Source organism: Nansenia antarctica, assembly GCF_963989245.1.
Source record: "Nansenia antarctica genome assembly, chromosome: 15".
Taxonomy (NCBI): domain Eukaryota; kingdom Metazoa; phylum Chordata; class Actinopteri; order Argentiniformes; family Microstomatidae; genus Nansenia; species Nansenia antarctica.
Genome location: NC_137685.1, coordinates 19,207,758 through 19,224,305, shown reverse-complemented (window position 1 = coordinate 19,224,305; position 16,548 = coordinate 19,207,758). Strand labels below are relative to the sequence as shown.

General features: G+C 43.3%; 1 long non-coding RNA gene across 1 annotated transcript in view; it reads right to left on the bottom strand.

Annotated features, from left to right (window-relative positions):
* Positions 1-16,548, bottom strand: part of LOC308171087 — a 48,591-nt gene continuing 32,043 nt past the window's right edge. The window contains exon 3 of the long non-coding RNA XR_013937819.1: positions 1-92. This is a non-coding gene — a long non-coding RNA (uncharacterized lncRNA). The remainder of the gene's footprint in view (positions 93-16,548) is intronic.

Sequence of the window (16,548 nt, the reverse complement as noted above, 5' to 3'; positions counted from 1 at the left end):
TGTCCTGGTCCATAGTGTAGGCCTATGTCTTCACTGGTCCATAGTGTAGGCCTATGTCTTCACTGGTCCATAGTGTAGGCCTATGTCTTCGTCTCACCATCACTTCCTAACGATTGTCGGAAGAGAAAAAAAACACACAAGTTAAATGCCAAATGACAATGACATGATTGACACCAACCAGTCTTCAATCATGTCTTCATCTACTCTCCACCAGTCCTGTAGCTCCCTCTACTGGCCAGACGCTGCATGCTCCCCACAGGGGGCCCAAGTGTTTACACAATTTAGTCTGGCAGTATTGTTGTTAATAGGACCACAGTTATAGTCTGGCAGTATTGTTGTTAATAGGACCACCGTTATAGTCTGGTAGTATTGTTGTTAATAGGACCACAGTTATAGTCTGGTAGTATTGTTGTGAACAGGTCTACACAGTATAAATCCTGATTTTATGACATTATAATTGTACTGTGACCGTCATATTTTTTCTCCGCCAACTTGGAATGGATCTCTTATCCTTTAAAACCATAAGAAGAGACATGCACCATGTATGTCCATATGCAATTTTGGACCAATCAGACTTACAGGTGATTTTAAGTTAATTTTTATAAGTTTGGCCAGATTTTGCACCTTCAGAAAAATCCATCATGGCGGACCTTATCGGTTCTTGAGGCAAATATGTTCCCCATGAGGAAAGACACATACGTACCAAGTTTCATACATCCGGGGTGGAAATGCCAGCATTCTGAAGTTAATTATTTACTTTTGGTTATTATAGCGCCACCTATGGTTTAATCATGGTCATTCTTTCTGCCATAGTTACTGATGCTCTCTAGTTGTGGCATGCAAATTTATAGCATTTTCGGTCAGGGACTTTTTGAGCTATTTGACCAAAGCGGGGAAAAAGAATAATAAGGAGTATACCACCAATAACAATACTGTTCCTACGTAGTAGTAGGAACACTAATTAAGACAAGTATCCCAGTTCTAGTGGCAGCTGTCATGTGAAAAAGATAGGATACTACATGAAAACCATTGTCTTTTTCAACATATTTAAACATATGGACATTTGATTTTCATTTGAACAATATTGATGGATGGAGGTAATATAACTAATCAAATGAAACAGAAATTATTATTTTCTTAAATATTTAATCTATTTGTAAAATGGAATTAATGGAAATGCAATTTTCTTGTGAGCAAAAACAAGACACCCCCCACATGTATTGCTACTTTGTGTATTGCTACTCTGTGTGTAAATGATTAGAACATTGTTAGAGAGGATTTTGGAGGAGCCTGTCTTATTTAAACCTCAGACATTTAGTTTGGTTTGCTCTTGATTGTTGAAGTGAGTGGTGTCACCATGGAGAGATACATCGAGCTCTCTGAGCTCTGCAGAAAGAGGGTTGTAGATGTGTATGAGTCTGGGAAGGGATTTATAAAGATCTCCAAAAAATTAGAAATCAGCCATTCCACTGTCCTGAAAATAATTTACAAGTGGAGAACATTTAAAACAACTGCCAACATGGCCAGGTCAGGCCCGTCCAAGCATTATCAAACACCATGACTTCTGGAACAATGTGTTTTGGATGAAGTATTTATGCACAGTAACAGAAGACTTGTTTGGTACAAACCAAAGACAGCATTTGAGCACAAGAACCTCATACCAGCTGTGAAGCCTGGGGGTGGAAATGTAAGCAACTTACCATGAGAGGAAGGGGGTTGTGGAGTACCCTGTACCAGTGGTCAATGTCTCCACAACCCCCTGCCCTCGAATGGTTAACTGCTTTTCTACAAAAGCTACCACATAATATAAAAAATACACAGATGTAACATTATAAAAAATACACAGTTGTAAGTTGTAACATTAAATTCATTTATTTACAATCATTAATCATTTCTTGACTTACTTGACTTAGGTCCTTTTTCTTCAGGGGGGGTATTCCATCAACAACGCTAAAAGAAAATCCAGGTTTAGTCTGACAAGTCTCGCGAGAGTTCCTAAAAATATCCAGGCATATTCTGATAAGTCTCGCGAGAAGTTATCAAAAATAAGCCAGGATTTTCCTTTAGCGACGTTGATGGAATACCCCCCGGGTGTGAAGAGTAGGGCCTCCAACGAGTTTACGCCACCGGTCTCCGTCCCTCGCCACCGGTCTCTGTCCCTCGCCACAGCGGCCGCCGCCTCCCCGGGTCTCAGACCCGGCATGTCCCGCTGCCTCTCGACGGTTCTCCTCCAGGTTTCTTTGGGGCGTCGTCCCCTTTTTCTCCGTCCATCAGGGGTCCATCTGAGGGCTGTGCGTTGATGGTCATCCGGGCTTTTCCTCAACACGTGGCCGATGTACTTCCATCTTCTCTTTCTGATCTGCGTGCTAACCAGTGATGCCGGTAACGCGATACTAAGTAACGTGTTACTCTAATCTGATTACTTTTCCCAGTAACGAGTATTCTATCGCGATACTATTTCCAAATCAGTAATCGGATTAAAGTTACTTATTCAAGTGACTGTGCGTTACTATTGCGTTACTACCTCATAACTTAGGCTAAATGCAGTATTTCTTTGTAATGTTCGATAGTAAACAAACATTTATTGCTTTTCTCACGTCTTGGGGAGTGACGTCAGTGATCACGTTTTCAACACGAGGTGCAGCAGAATCGCTCACGTGTATCACCACGCTGATTGCACAGTGTAAACAGAAGCGTATAGCCTACACAATGGAGCGAGAACAGAGATATGCGTTAAATAGCTGGAAATATAGGGATTATTTTGAGTTTGTGTCAGCAAAGGATGACAAGAACATAAATGTTCATTGTACACTCTGTGCTGGAAAGAAAATATTGTCCTGTGGTAAAACCACAACATCAAATTTAAAGAAACATTTGGAATCTCAGCACAGCACAGTCAAGCTCGCGGAGAAAGTCCCAGAGACCGCGGCCTCGACTTCTGCGGGAGGTCCCACACCGCTCAAGCAACAAAAGCTGGACTTCAGTAGGCCTACAAAATCACAACCTGTAAGTGTGGGAGAGTTGAATAAATTGGTCGGGCGGTATGTTGTAGAGGAAATGCTGCCCATAAACACAGTTGACTCGCCCTCTTTCCGTGCCATCATTAACAAGATCCCCACTACTACCAATGCCGAGCTACCTCACAGAACATCTTTTTCTTCGTACTTGGAGAAGGAGTATGCAGAGATGGAAAAACATCTGAAGGCTGCGCTGAACGAGGTCGACTATGTGTCAACTACAGCGGACATTTGGACAGCTAACAATAGGAGCTATATGGGAGTAACGCTCCACTGGATTAGTAGATCCACATTAGACCGCAACAAGGCTGCATTGGCGTGTAGGAGAATCCGCGGTAGACACACGTATGATGTTATTGGTGCAGAAATCGAAAACATTCACTCTTCATATGGACTAATCAACAAAGTAGTAGCAACAGTGACAGATAATGGATCTAACTTTGTCAAGGCATTTCAAGTCTATCAGCCTGCTGTCACAGAGTCCGATGATGAGACGGTGGAGGAGGCCACGGATGATGTCACTTTTTTAGATGTGTCAGAAATCCTATCAGCTGAGGATGATAGTGATGGCCAGCTGATTCTTCCCCCGCACCAAAGGTGTGCTTCACATACCCTCAACCTTATTTCTACAAGTGATGTGGAGAAGTACATCACTTCCAAACCAGAGAGCAAGGCTGTGTATAGGAGCAGCACAGCAAAATGCACAGCTCTCTGGACGAAAGCAAGCCGATCTACCGTTGCGTCAGAAACGGTGGAGGAGGTTAACAAAAGAAAGCTCCTGGTACCGACATCCACAAGGTGGAATTCCTTTTACGAAGCCATAAAGAGAATCGCAGAAATCCCCATGAATGAGCTGACTACTCTGTGCAACAAGCTGGGAGTGAAGTGCTTCAAAGACCAGGAGTACCAGTACCTGCATGAGTACTGTACCGTCATGAAGCCTCTAACTATAGCACTGGATATCCTACAAGGTGACTGTCCGTATGGGACTTTACTGCCCACACTTGAAGTCCTGATGCAGAAGACCCTTGCTGTGAAAGACACCCTATCCAAGATGACTGCAGGCCTTCCAGATGCCATAGTGCAGGTATGCTATGTTGTTCCATCTTAAAGATAAATAAATACATTTTCATTGCACTATTCATGAACATGGAGCAGAGTCACACCATACTGCAGTATGTAGGTTGTCAGTTGCACAAACTAATTGCATACATAATTAGTAAATAAAGGTATAAATAATAGACCTTATAGGCTACAACTAGATAATAATAAACATATCAAATTATATCTTTCAGGCTATCCAGACTCGTTTTGCCAGTGTGCTGGACAACAAAGATGCCCTTCTCGCAGCTGCTAGTTGTCCAAAATTCAAACTCCGATGGCTGAGAGATGAAGGTAGGAGGGAGCAAGTAAAGGAGCTTCTCACAGCAGAATGTCGCAAAACTGCTCCTGCAGCACAGAGCCCTGCCAGTGTACCCACCACGACTGCCAACCAAGGCGAGATGGACTTTTTTGCTTTTGAGGCGGAGCCAGAGGAGACCTACTCGGCAGAAAAGGAAGTCATGGACTACTTGAGGTCAGGGCATGAGCTTCAGATTCTGAATCAGTATCCAAACATTAAGAACATTTTCTTGAAGTATAACACTCCAACCCCATCTAGCGCTCCTGTAGAGCGGCTCTTTAGTCTGGGAGGTTTGGTGCTCACGCCTAGAAGGAACAGACTTTCTGACAAGAGGTTTGAGAAGCTTCTGTTAATGAGATACAACCACTGGTTTACTCGCCCCTTTCCACTGTTTCACTCATAGTGTGTTCATGGCCTCCATAGCGTGTTCATGGCCTCCATAGCGTGTTCATGGCCTCCATAGCGTGTTCATGGCCTCCATAGCGTGTTCATGGCCTCCATAGCGTGTTCATGGCCTCCATAGCGTGTTCATGGCCTCCTTCCAGTCTTGACAGCTGAGTTCACTCTTCATTGATAAACTCAGACTCACCCAGTTTAGGATTAGGATTATATTAGGATCATATCTGAATGGTCAGGGTAGGTTTTCGGTTTTGTGAAACCACTCCTTGCTAGTTACTGTGTTAAATAAAGATTATATTTATTTTATTGTTTAAAAACAAGTATTTATGTTGGGTGAGGCAAAGAAAGACTCTTTATTTTTGTTGTTTTAAGTTATTGTTTAAAGTTTAATTATGTCATTTAAGTTACTGTTAAAATAAAGTGAGTTTTGGCAAAACCAGTTTTCATTTTTATGTTGCGGGGGGGGGGGGGGGGGGGGGTCGGGTGCCTAGGCAGCTGCCAATAGTAACTAAAAAAGTAACTAGTAATCTAACATAGTTACTTTTAAAATCAAGTAATCAGTAAAGTAACTAGATTACTTTTTAAAGGAGTAATCAGTAATCAGTAATCAGAATACTTTTTCAAAGTAACTGTGGCAACACTGGTGCTAACTTACCATCTCTCTACCAGCACGTTTTCTCACTTCTTCGTTTGACACCCATTTCAGAATACATATATCCTTCCGCCACAGAATATAGTCCCATAAACAACATTAACGATTGCATTGTAGGCTAGGCCACGTTCACTTGCCTTTGAGCCAACTTGTTCGTGATTGGTGCCTTGGAATGACACTCCAGATTGGTAGACTGCTATTGGCTAAACAGTGGGCGGAGTCAGCACAGGTGTTCTTAATCAGATTGATTGGGAGGCGCATTGATACTGGAAATGCGGTCGGAGCTGAACTGAAGGGAGTTGGGGGGTATTTACCACTGTTGCTAGCCAATCAGAATCCAGTATCCAAACATGCTGTTGGAGAAGTCATTGCTCACCATCATAGAATCCACTAGGAATTCTATATTGTATCACAGGGTGCTTGAGGAAAATGTGAGACCATGCAGAATTGAAGCTAAAGCAGATGTGGACCATGCAACATGACAATGACCCAAAACATTCCAGTAAATCCACCAACGAACGGCTCAAAAGAAAGAAATGGAGAGTTCTGGAACAGGCCAAGTGAAAGCCCAGATCTGAATCCTATTGAGATGCTGTGGGGTGATTTGAAACGGGCTGTGCATGCAAGACAAGACACCCCTCAAACACCAACACATCTGGAATAATTCTGCATGGAGGAATGGGAAAAACTGTGTCAAAGATTTAATTGAGGTAATTTCAGCCAAAAAGTGCAATACCAGCTATGAGGGCAAGTTAGTTTTCATTGTTTTTTAACACATTTCACATACTTTCAGAATGTCCTTTTGGCCATTTATTTGTTATTTATCTCAATATATCCCGTGTATCAACCAGCCAGTCCAGGTGTGTCCCAATGATCTAAAGCAGCAGTATCCTCCTCTCTCTATCTACATGTCCTTTATGCTAACTCATACATATACATACTAGACCAAGAGGTTAGTCTAGCCTAGCCTGGGACATGGCCCGCTACACCAAGAGGTTAGCCTAGCACGCCTTAGCTTAGCATACATGGCCCGCTACACCAAGAGGTTAGCCTAGCACACATGGCCTCTATAAAAGTCATGACCTATTTGCATACTTCATGGTCAGGTAGTATGGTTGCATGTAGGTATACTACAAGTTCAGAGTCTCACAAAAGCGAATGGAACGAATGGCTATGGTTTATTCAGAGGAATCTTAACTTGAATAATGAGGAAGAAAGTGCGAAAAACAAGCCAAAGACAATCCCCCAAAAGTGAAACTCTGGTAATATCCAGTGCGTCGTAATGATGTTTGTGTAACATCTGGCAACTTACCATCTTGCCATCGCTGCCAAACAGCACCAGGCCTGCCTTGGTGACCAGACCAGGTCGGCTGGCACCAGGGATCTCCAGGGGCTGTCCGTTAGCAGCGGTGCCGTCGTTTACCAGAGTGGAGCCGTAGAACGTCATCTTCTACAGAGAAAGGTTGGCATGACAACAGTGGGATGAGTTTCTGAGGTGCATCTCAGTCCTCCCTTTCACCTCTTGTGTTTTCAAGTCAGTGCTGATGAGGGAGAGGGAGAGGCCACTTTAAACTACTGTGATTCAGTCTCTGTCTCAGAGGATCTCCACTATAAGACTGACTGTGGGCTGATGAGGGAGAGGGAGAGGCCACTTTACACTACTGTGATTCAGTCTCTGTCTCAGAGGACTTCCACTATAAGACTGACTGTGGGCGTATTCTTTTTTTTCTGAGTGGGGCAGTCCCACTCATGGTTTTCTTTTTAATGACAGAGACAGATAGAGATTATGACAGGAAGGATGGGTGAGAGAGAGAAGGGATGACATGCAGGATATGTCCCCGGCCGGAATCGAACTTGGACCCTGCGGTTACATGGTCAGCACTTTAACCCGCTACACCACCCAAGCGCCCCACTGTGGGCATATTCTTACCTGTCCGTCAACATCAGCCCAGGCACCGGGGACTTTGTCATGACCTCTGATCCAGTTGTGAAGGGCCTCGGCTGACTGGTTCCAGTCAATCTACATCACAGACAAAATGCAAAAATACTGATCAATTGTCCATCTCATTCTAACAATGGACCAATATACACAGCAGAAACCCTAGTGAGTAAGTACAAATGTAAGTACGTCTGGTCATAATAGATTTGACATCACCGAATTTCTATGGAATTCCAGATAGCATTGTAGTAGTACTTGTGGGAAAAGCAAGATGGCAGGAGCAGTCTAGAGTGTTCTGTCCAGGACTAGGTCTTCAGTACCTTTGCGTTGTCTTTCTTCTGGATGCCCTCATAGGTGGCTCCCTCCTCTGATTGGGTGATCTTTGGTGCTTTCCCCGCTGCGATCAACCTCACCGCCTCCACCTGTGAACAACCATGCATACTCAGCCCCCCCAACGGCATGGAATGGATATGTGTGAACCTATTCAAGTGTTATGACGGTGACATTTGGCATTTCCATGTTCATGCTTCATGCATCTTTCTCGAGACAAAACATGCTGGCTGTTTGAGATGTCACGAGTGTCGGTGTGCTTTTGTGTAAACACATCTTTACCATTCAGTATATCACATACAGCCAATACAGCCATTTACCGATTGTGATACTTTGACACAGTAACCTATCCCTCCATTGAGATACATTTGATAAGTGTCAATGTTAGGAATGTCTCCCATGGCCGTAGGCTGCCACTGATTCTATTAAAATGTATTTAATACAGTATTTAATACAGTACGTGTTTATATTTGGAATGTCACACATGGCCCTACCCCCCAATTTACAATGCCATTGTCTGCAATTGTGCCTCTCTGTAAATGTATATATTTGTTTTTGTTATGATGACTGATGTATAGATGATTCACTTACTTTAGACGTAAGTTGCTTTGGATAAAGGCGTCTGCTAAAGGTCTGCTAAAGGTCAATGTAAATGTTACTTATAACACAGTCATTGATCATATTATTATGCCCGGCTGCAACAGCTAAGCATTAGTACATGATGCCTTTTATGGATAATTATAATGCCATAATTGTAATGTCATAGCAAGTTTTATGGTAACCAATCAGGTCACCATGATTAGTCACCCTGACACATGGATATGCTCAATGTTATATCTATTTCAACCACAGGGCGGCGATTTTGTACAGGAAAAGTTATTTTGATTGCTTATGCCTGCCAGCTGCTTCCAACATTGCCCAGGTTAGGATCTCAAAATCACACTAAGTTCCTATACATATTTGAATATTCCCTGATTGTAGGTTAAAATAACATACAGGTTTCAATCGTCAAATCTCAAGTCAAGTCAAGTCAACTTTATTTATATAGCACATTTACATACAGCAGCAGCTGAACCAAAGTGCTTCACATATGTAAAACAGGTAAAGTGCAGGATATTAAATAAAATGCAACACAATACAAGATGTGATAACAATTTAAAAGAAGAGAAGATAAAAGGACTAAAAACAATAAAAGCCAGGGACATAACAATGGCTAAGTGGGGGGGAAGGCCAGGGAAATTTAAAAACCTCCAGATCTCTGTTGCTATCCACACATCTGTTCTGCTTAGTATTAAAAGTAAAGCAGAAACTTGTCCTGGTTAAAACAGGAAGAGGAGCTTTTTAATATGGAAGCATATAGTAGACTCAATTCAAATGCTAATGCAATATGAGATTGCAATTGCATGTTCCACTTTTGCATGCATTCTTTCAGACAATATTCAAATTCAAATGCAATTCTAATGATTTTCATTTTCATGTACCTGATGTGCACATTCACTGTCAATATTAAAATGATAATGCAAAGCCATTTGACATTTAATTTTCAAAGTCATGCGCTGCTTTGTAACTGACAAAATTCAAAAGTTCATTCTAATGTGCAAATGACTATGCAATCCCAAAATAGCATATTCATTTGCCACTTTTGCCTGCGTTATTTGAGTCAATATTCAAATTGTAATGCAATAATGTGATTCGCAATTGCATTTACATGTTCTAGTAAACACATCCGCTTTGTAGCTGACAAAATTAAAATGACTATGCAATCCCAAAATAGCATATTCATTTGCCACTTTTGCCTGCGTTATTTGAGTCAATATTCAAATTGTAATGCAATAATGTGATCAGCAATTGCATTTACATGTTCTAGGAAACGCATCCGCTTTAAAAATTCAAACTCTCTATGCAATTCTAACGCATCCGGGTAGTCATGTCCACGCCCCTTTTTGGGTGATAGCAGTGTAGAAGTTTGACTGGCGGTCAATGGAAATTTCTGGTCTTTGCTACTTTAATCAGATAAAATAAGAAAACCGTAGTGCTTTTTAGGTATTAGGAGCCCAAATCCGATTGCCAGTTAGGCAAACTATTATATAGTGTCGTTGCCGATCAATGATCGACTTCGTTATAGAGAGAAAATTAATGAAATAGGGGTTGATTCATCAGAGCAGTCATACGTCCTCTCCCTGTCATCAGGGATGTGTCGATCTTTGATTTGATTTGCCGTGTAAATCCCCAGATGCGAGTGTTACATTAGTTTTCTTAAGATAGGATAATGAATAAATCTGTTCAATGGGCATTTGCCTAATGTTAATCAGTGCCTACTGTTAATCAGTAGCCTGTATGGTGTATATGAAGATGTTATAGCTAGCTAGCTACAATTTATCATGAAAATAATGAACAGCAAGCTAGATCCAAAACTAGGGCCGGTGGAGGAGGGCAAGTGTCACATTGGACAGACTACTGAAACAGAAAAATAAAGTATCTTAACGACAGCAAAAGTGATGGTTGTCAGAAATTGCCTACATTACCTGGAGATTCAATAACATACTTTTATATGACAGGATATGGGTTAGGGTTATATGACACCTGTAGCGAGATAGATAGATAGAGCCAAAAGTAAAAAGTCGCTGAGAGACGCAAGCAGGGTCTGGGCTGGTAATTGTATGATGCGCCAAACAATCCGCTGAGATGAAAAGTACGTTTTAGAGCATTAATTGAATAGAACAATCAAACTTGGCGACGTACAAAAATAATCCATAAGCGATCAAAACCAGAAAAATAACAAACAATGCGTATAGAATATAGAATATAATATACTTTATTGTCCTTGTACAGTTGCCTATACAATGAAATTGTAGTGGTTCTTCTGAAGGTGCAAAAACAGAAAAACATATTCACATATTCACAAACCTATACACATAACATATCACAAATATTACACACTAGAAAAATTCAAAAGTGAAAATGCTATAAAACAAGCTAAGAGACAATGAGGTCCGTGGTGTCAAGTGCAAATAAAGACAACAATATTAAGAAAATAAAAACAACTATAAAAGCAAGCTAAAAGACATGAGGTCAGTGTCTCATCATATGACTTCTCAATACGGTGATCAAGGCAATAAACAAGTAAACTCACAATAAACCCAGCCTGTTATACTAAATACCCCCTAAATCATATTCATGCCTCCGACAACACCTCAGGCCTTTGGGTGGTTCATCCACATGGATGGAGGCAGACTGAAAGTCTGTAATCCTACTTTGATTGTTTGTTTATTGCCTTGATCACCGTATTGAGAAGTCATATGGTTATGGGGGGTGATATTGCAAGGTATTTTAAGCACCTGCGCACCTTGCATTGCGGTAGTGGAGAGAGAAGGGAGCAATGTATTTTTGTTGACCGCATTATACGCATATGACGCAGATGAACCACTGATGAACCAGATGAGACACTGACCTCATGTCTTTTAGCTTGCTTTTATAGTTGTTTTTATTTTCTTAATATTGTTGTGAATACCGGTATGTGAATATGTTTTTCTGTTTTTGCACCTTCAAAAGAACCACATTTTCATTGTAGAGGCAACTGTACAAGGACAATAAAGTCTATTCTTTCAACCCTTCCAACTTCCTGAATGAGCAGGGAGAGTTTGAGAAGCCTGAGGCCTTCCTGCCCTTCTCTGCAGGTATATAGCGCAAAACAAAGTACATCGCTATAGATAAATGTTGATGATGGATGGAAATAAATGGCTGATTTAGCTTTTTTCTTGTTATTGTTGTTAATGTTTCAGGGCCTCGTATGTGTCTTGGGGAAGGACTAGCTCGTATGGAGCTTTTCCTGATTATGGTGACGCTTCTGCGACGCTTCCAGTTTGTCTGGCCTGAGGACGCAGGGGAACCTGACTACACTCCTGTGTTTGGAGTTACTCTGTCCCCCAAGCCCTATAGACTAGGTGTAAGGCTGAGAGGGAACCAGTGAGGGGGAAGAGGTCAGGTATAGTCTGATATTATTGATGTGATATAGTTAAACCCTGTATGTTGTTGTTGTTGTTGTTGTTGTTGTTGTTGTTGTACGTAAATCTATTGTACTTGCTATTGTGTTTTACACAAATAATTGTTGCTGTCAGTTTTGCTTTGTATAACCTTGATTAAGATTGATGGAACACTTGGCGCACTGTGTGACAAAATGTTGGTTCAAGTAAATATGTCTTCCTCCTTCGTCTCCTTCCTTACATGCGTTACCATTGAAGAGCATACGTTGTTAAAATGTTATTGGACTGGTATGTAATATTTTTGTAAAATAAATAGTTAGCAAACATTAGTTTAACATAAGTTATGTGGAATGTTTGGCTTGCTGAATTCTTAATAAAAGTATTTATAAATGATTGTTCTGCAGTTGTTCCTCATCTCTAAAGCATCTTTCACACAGGTCACAACCAATGAATCGAGACTAGCAACCTGTCTTGTACAGTTGCAATCAAAATTATTCAACCCCCAATTGCACATTAGGTTTATTGGCAAACTATTTCTCAGCTGTTTGCAATAAACAAATTACACAATAACTGTTTAAGTAGTTCAATGAAACTAATATTACACGTTTTAAAAAAAAAAATCCAAATTCAACACAAAATTCTACTTGAGTAGGCTACAGCTCAAGCAGGAGTTGAAAATGTGAGAAAGATGCGGTGCCAACAACAGATTAACATCGCTATTAAAATCGATTTTTCTCGGACCTAGCAAAAGTGAACCCTCGCATATGGAGTATACGGTTTTAGCAACAATGCATATCAGACTGAAAGGATATTACTATGGAAGGAGTCGCAGAGCTATATTATTTACAGTGCAATAAAATATGAAATAAAATTGTATTGGTCATTTAAACACAATATGCAAGACACAGCGTAATGAAGTGCTTTTGGGCAAACAATGATGCAACAATCAACAATAAATTTTGTTGTCCTGGTGACGCCATGACGTAATAATAACATAACGTCATCATACATTGATATAGCCCATAACAATCATCAACAACATTCAGACACGCTGTATCTATCAGAGAGTACACGTATTGCGACAGACTGCGCTTACTTATCTATAGCCATGGCGATGTTACCGGACCGTTAACATGTCAGCCACTTCAACCAAATTCGTGCGCTTCCGCGTGCCCTTGCAGTCGTCTGCAAGCTTGGATCCAAGCTCGGTTCCAAGGTTGGTTCCCAGCTCGGAGCTTCAAGGTTTCGATGCGGTCATTGGATTGCAGCTCATGGTGTGTATCCTCTCCTTGCTCTGGCTCCTGAGCTGGATGATTAACCGGAGGAAAGGTGGCACCGGCGCGCTCCCGGCAAGCGAGGTAAACTGCGCGTCAATATTAATATTAATGAGCGTAAAGCACCGTTGGGCTAGTGCTGTGTGTTATGATTAGGGTTGTGTGTCAGGGCTGTGTGTTTTAATGCTGTGTGTCAGGGCTGTGTCTTAAGGCTGTGTGCTAGGGCTTGCGTGTATTTAAAAGGCTAATACTTACATTACATTCCCATTTTGTATTTGAACAGGAGGAAATCTCGACACCAACAATTGACCAAAAAATGTAAGTGTCATTAATTATGATTTGTCATAATTCTTTGTTAAACTAAAGTGGTTTGATGATAACATGAACAGCCTAAATGCCTGCTGTGTTAGCCAGAATGAGAGCCCTGTTTGTTGTCCTCCTGCAGAAAGCTGTTGAAGGAGTTCACAGACCAAATAAAAAAAAAGCGATTGGAGAAGATGCTGGACATCCTGGAGTTTAAGCTGGATACTCACCTGGGCTCTGACTCCTCCTCTGACTCCGCCTCCTGCTCCAATTGGCCCTCCTCCTCGGCTCAGTCGTCCAGCTGCTGGTCTCAGAGGCCCTGTAGAACGTGTCGCCATAGGAACAGAAGAGGGGGGGGGGACAGGTGTCCAGGCGTGCCAGACTTCTTCCAGTCAAAAAGTTCAGCCTGCCAGCAAGACTCCGGTGCCTGTCACAGTTCCTCTGAGAACACGACCCGTGACCCCCTGCTGTCTCTGGAATTTCAAGACTCTGACCCGGACCTCCATCACAACCAGCACAAACAAGACCTGACCACTAACCCCCACGCCACTCTCAACCAGAGCCCCGAGCAGAGTACTACCCACGCCACTCTCAACCAGAGCCCTACCCCCAGACCGGGCCGGCTGGTCGTGCAGTGGAGGCGTGGACCCCCGGAGGCACAGTGCCGCCCCAGACGCCCCCTGGAGTCCGGCATGAGTGCCTCCTGCCCACGGGCCAACTCTCCGTGCCAGCCTGTCACCACGGCAACGGAGGGCAAGCCCATCATGATGTTCCTGCGGGCCGCCTCCGTCCCCTTCATCTCTCAGGAGACCAGAGAGAAGTTGGAGTCGCACGTCCGAGGCAAACTCAGCCATCGTCTCTGGGGCTTCCCCCAGCGGGTCACCAGGTACGTGGGAGACCTGACGCCTCTTCTGGTGCCCTCGCTGGCCACGGGAGACAGCAGGGTCATGGGCCATGTGACCGGCTCTGTGTTCTCTCTGTGGGACAGCCGTCTGAGGGACAAGAGCAGACCACAGGTTAACCCCAACCTGAACACAAAGCCTAACCTGAGAACGGTCATCCTGCCCCAGCCGGCTAGTACTGGTGACACCAACCCTTCCCAGAGGGCTTTGCAGGAGAAGCAAGAGCCCAGGCTGGACATGAGCCTGAGGAGGAAGTGTCTGGAGGTCAAACTGTCTCACAATCAGGGAGATTCCCTCCATGAACCAGCCAACCAGGGAGGTACCCTCCACCAACCATGTCATCAAGGAGGTTCCCTCCACCAACCAGCCAATCAGGGAGGTTCCCTCCACCAACCATGTCATCAGGGAGGTTCCCTCCACCAACCAGCCAATCAGGGAGGTCCCGTCCACCAACCAGATCATCAGGGAGGTTCCCTCCACCAACCATGTCATCAAGGAGGTTCCCTCCACCAACCAGGTCATCAGGGAGGTTCCCTCCACCAACCAGCCAATCAGGGAGGTTCCCTCCACCAACCAGGTCATCAGGGAGGTTCCCTCCACCAACCAGGTCATCAGGGAGGTTCCCTTCAGCCAGCCTATCATCAAGCAGCAGCTCTCCTCAGGAGGAAGGTATCGTTGTTTATGACCCAGGAAGCTTTGAGGCGTGTGGAGGAGAACCTGGTCATGAAACGCCGGAATAATATTCCGGAAAAAAAAGCTCAGTGGCTGTCAGTGGCTGTCTCAGTGGCTGAGTCAGTGGCTGTCTCAGTGGCTGTGTCAGTGGCTGTCTCAGTGGCTGTCAGTGGCTGTCTCATTGGCTGTCTCAGTGGCTGTCTCATTGGCTGTCTCAGTGGCTGTCTCAGTGGCTGTGGCTGTCTCAGTGGCTGTGTCAGTGGCTGTCTCAGTGGCTGTCAGTGGCTGTCTCAGTGGCTGTCTCAGTGGCTGTCTCAGTGGCTGTCTCAGTGGCTGTCTCAGCGGCTGTCTCAGTGGCTGTGTCAGCGGCTGTGTCAGTGGCTGTGTCAGTTGCCGTGTGAGTGGCTGTCTCGGTGGCTGTCTCAGTGGCTGTCTCAGTGGCTGTCTCTGTCACGTCCTAACTCTGTCACGTCCTAACTCTGTCACGTCCTCTCATTTGAGTGAGGATGCTGCAGTCATGGCTGATGCAACAAGAAACAGCAGAAAAGCTGGTTCAACCCCATGGCTCCCGGACATATTAAGCATTATATTTTGGACATTTTGGATACAGTGGAAGATGTATACATTAAACTGTCTATCTTTCTCTACATATTTCTCAATTTTGTGTTCCTGAGCTGATTGTTGACTTCATGTAGCCTATGGGACCAGCCTCATTTATAAAGCTTTGCGTATAACTGGCGTAAACGGCTTGCGTACCTACGCAAAGCAAGAACATTTACCCACACCAACATTCGGATTAATAAAACGGTGCGCACGCCAGTGGCATTTGCAAGTCCCACGCCTGCTTCCATTTATGAATCACAATCAACTCTAAAATGTTGTGCACGTGAACGAGTATCTTGTACCACCCTTTTTGACGCCCATAGTTGCCTATAATAATAACTTTGTATTTGTATAGCACTTTTCCTGCAAACGTTGCATATAAATGGTCAGTCAAAAGCCAGACAGAACTCCGAAAAATGCCTGTAATAACTCCGCATAACCAGTAGGTAATGTGCGTACGTCAAGTCAATTACCTGACGTAGAGCTACGATCGTTTCCACGGTCAAATTGACTCACGTTGAAATGTTAGAAATCACTACTTTGACGTGGTTTTCTACGTACGACACGGGTAAGATCAAATTTGATCCAAAGTACTTTCTATAAATGAGGCCCCAGGAAACGCAGATGCATTTCATGATCATCGATACCCCAAGAGGCGAGATCTTGTGAAACTGTGCGCACCTCTAAGCACACTGGCAGCCATGCGTACGCATAGAAACTGGAGAAATTATCAACTGCGCCTCCGCTGGCAGAAGTATGAAAGAGGAGAAACGCTTTGAAATGGATACCATTTCCACCGACATAAGAAATATTGCCTCACGTATTATGAAGGAGTGCACAAAGGATACGTGCGCACTGCACATATCTTATTCGTCCTTGTCCTGTACGCATCACACTGTATAGATATATCTTTACTGTACATATTGATATTCATGCAAATATATTTACTTTTTACATTCATATTCAGTGCACGTAGCGCGAGGCTACATTAACAACTTGACCACCGTCCGCATTGACTTCACAGTAATCAACGTCACTAATAAATGACTATTCTGAAGAAAATATGCTTGCT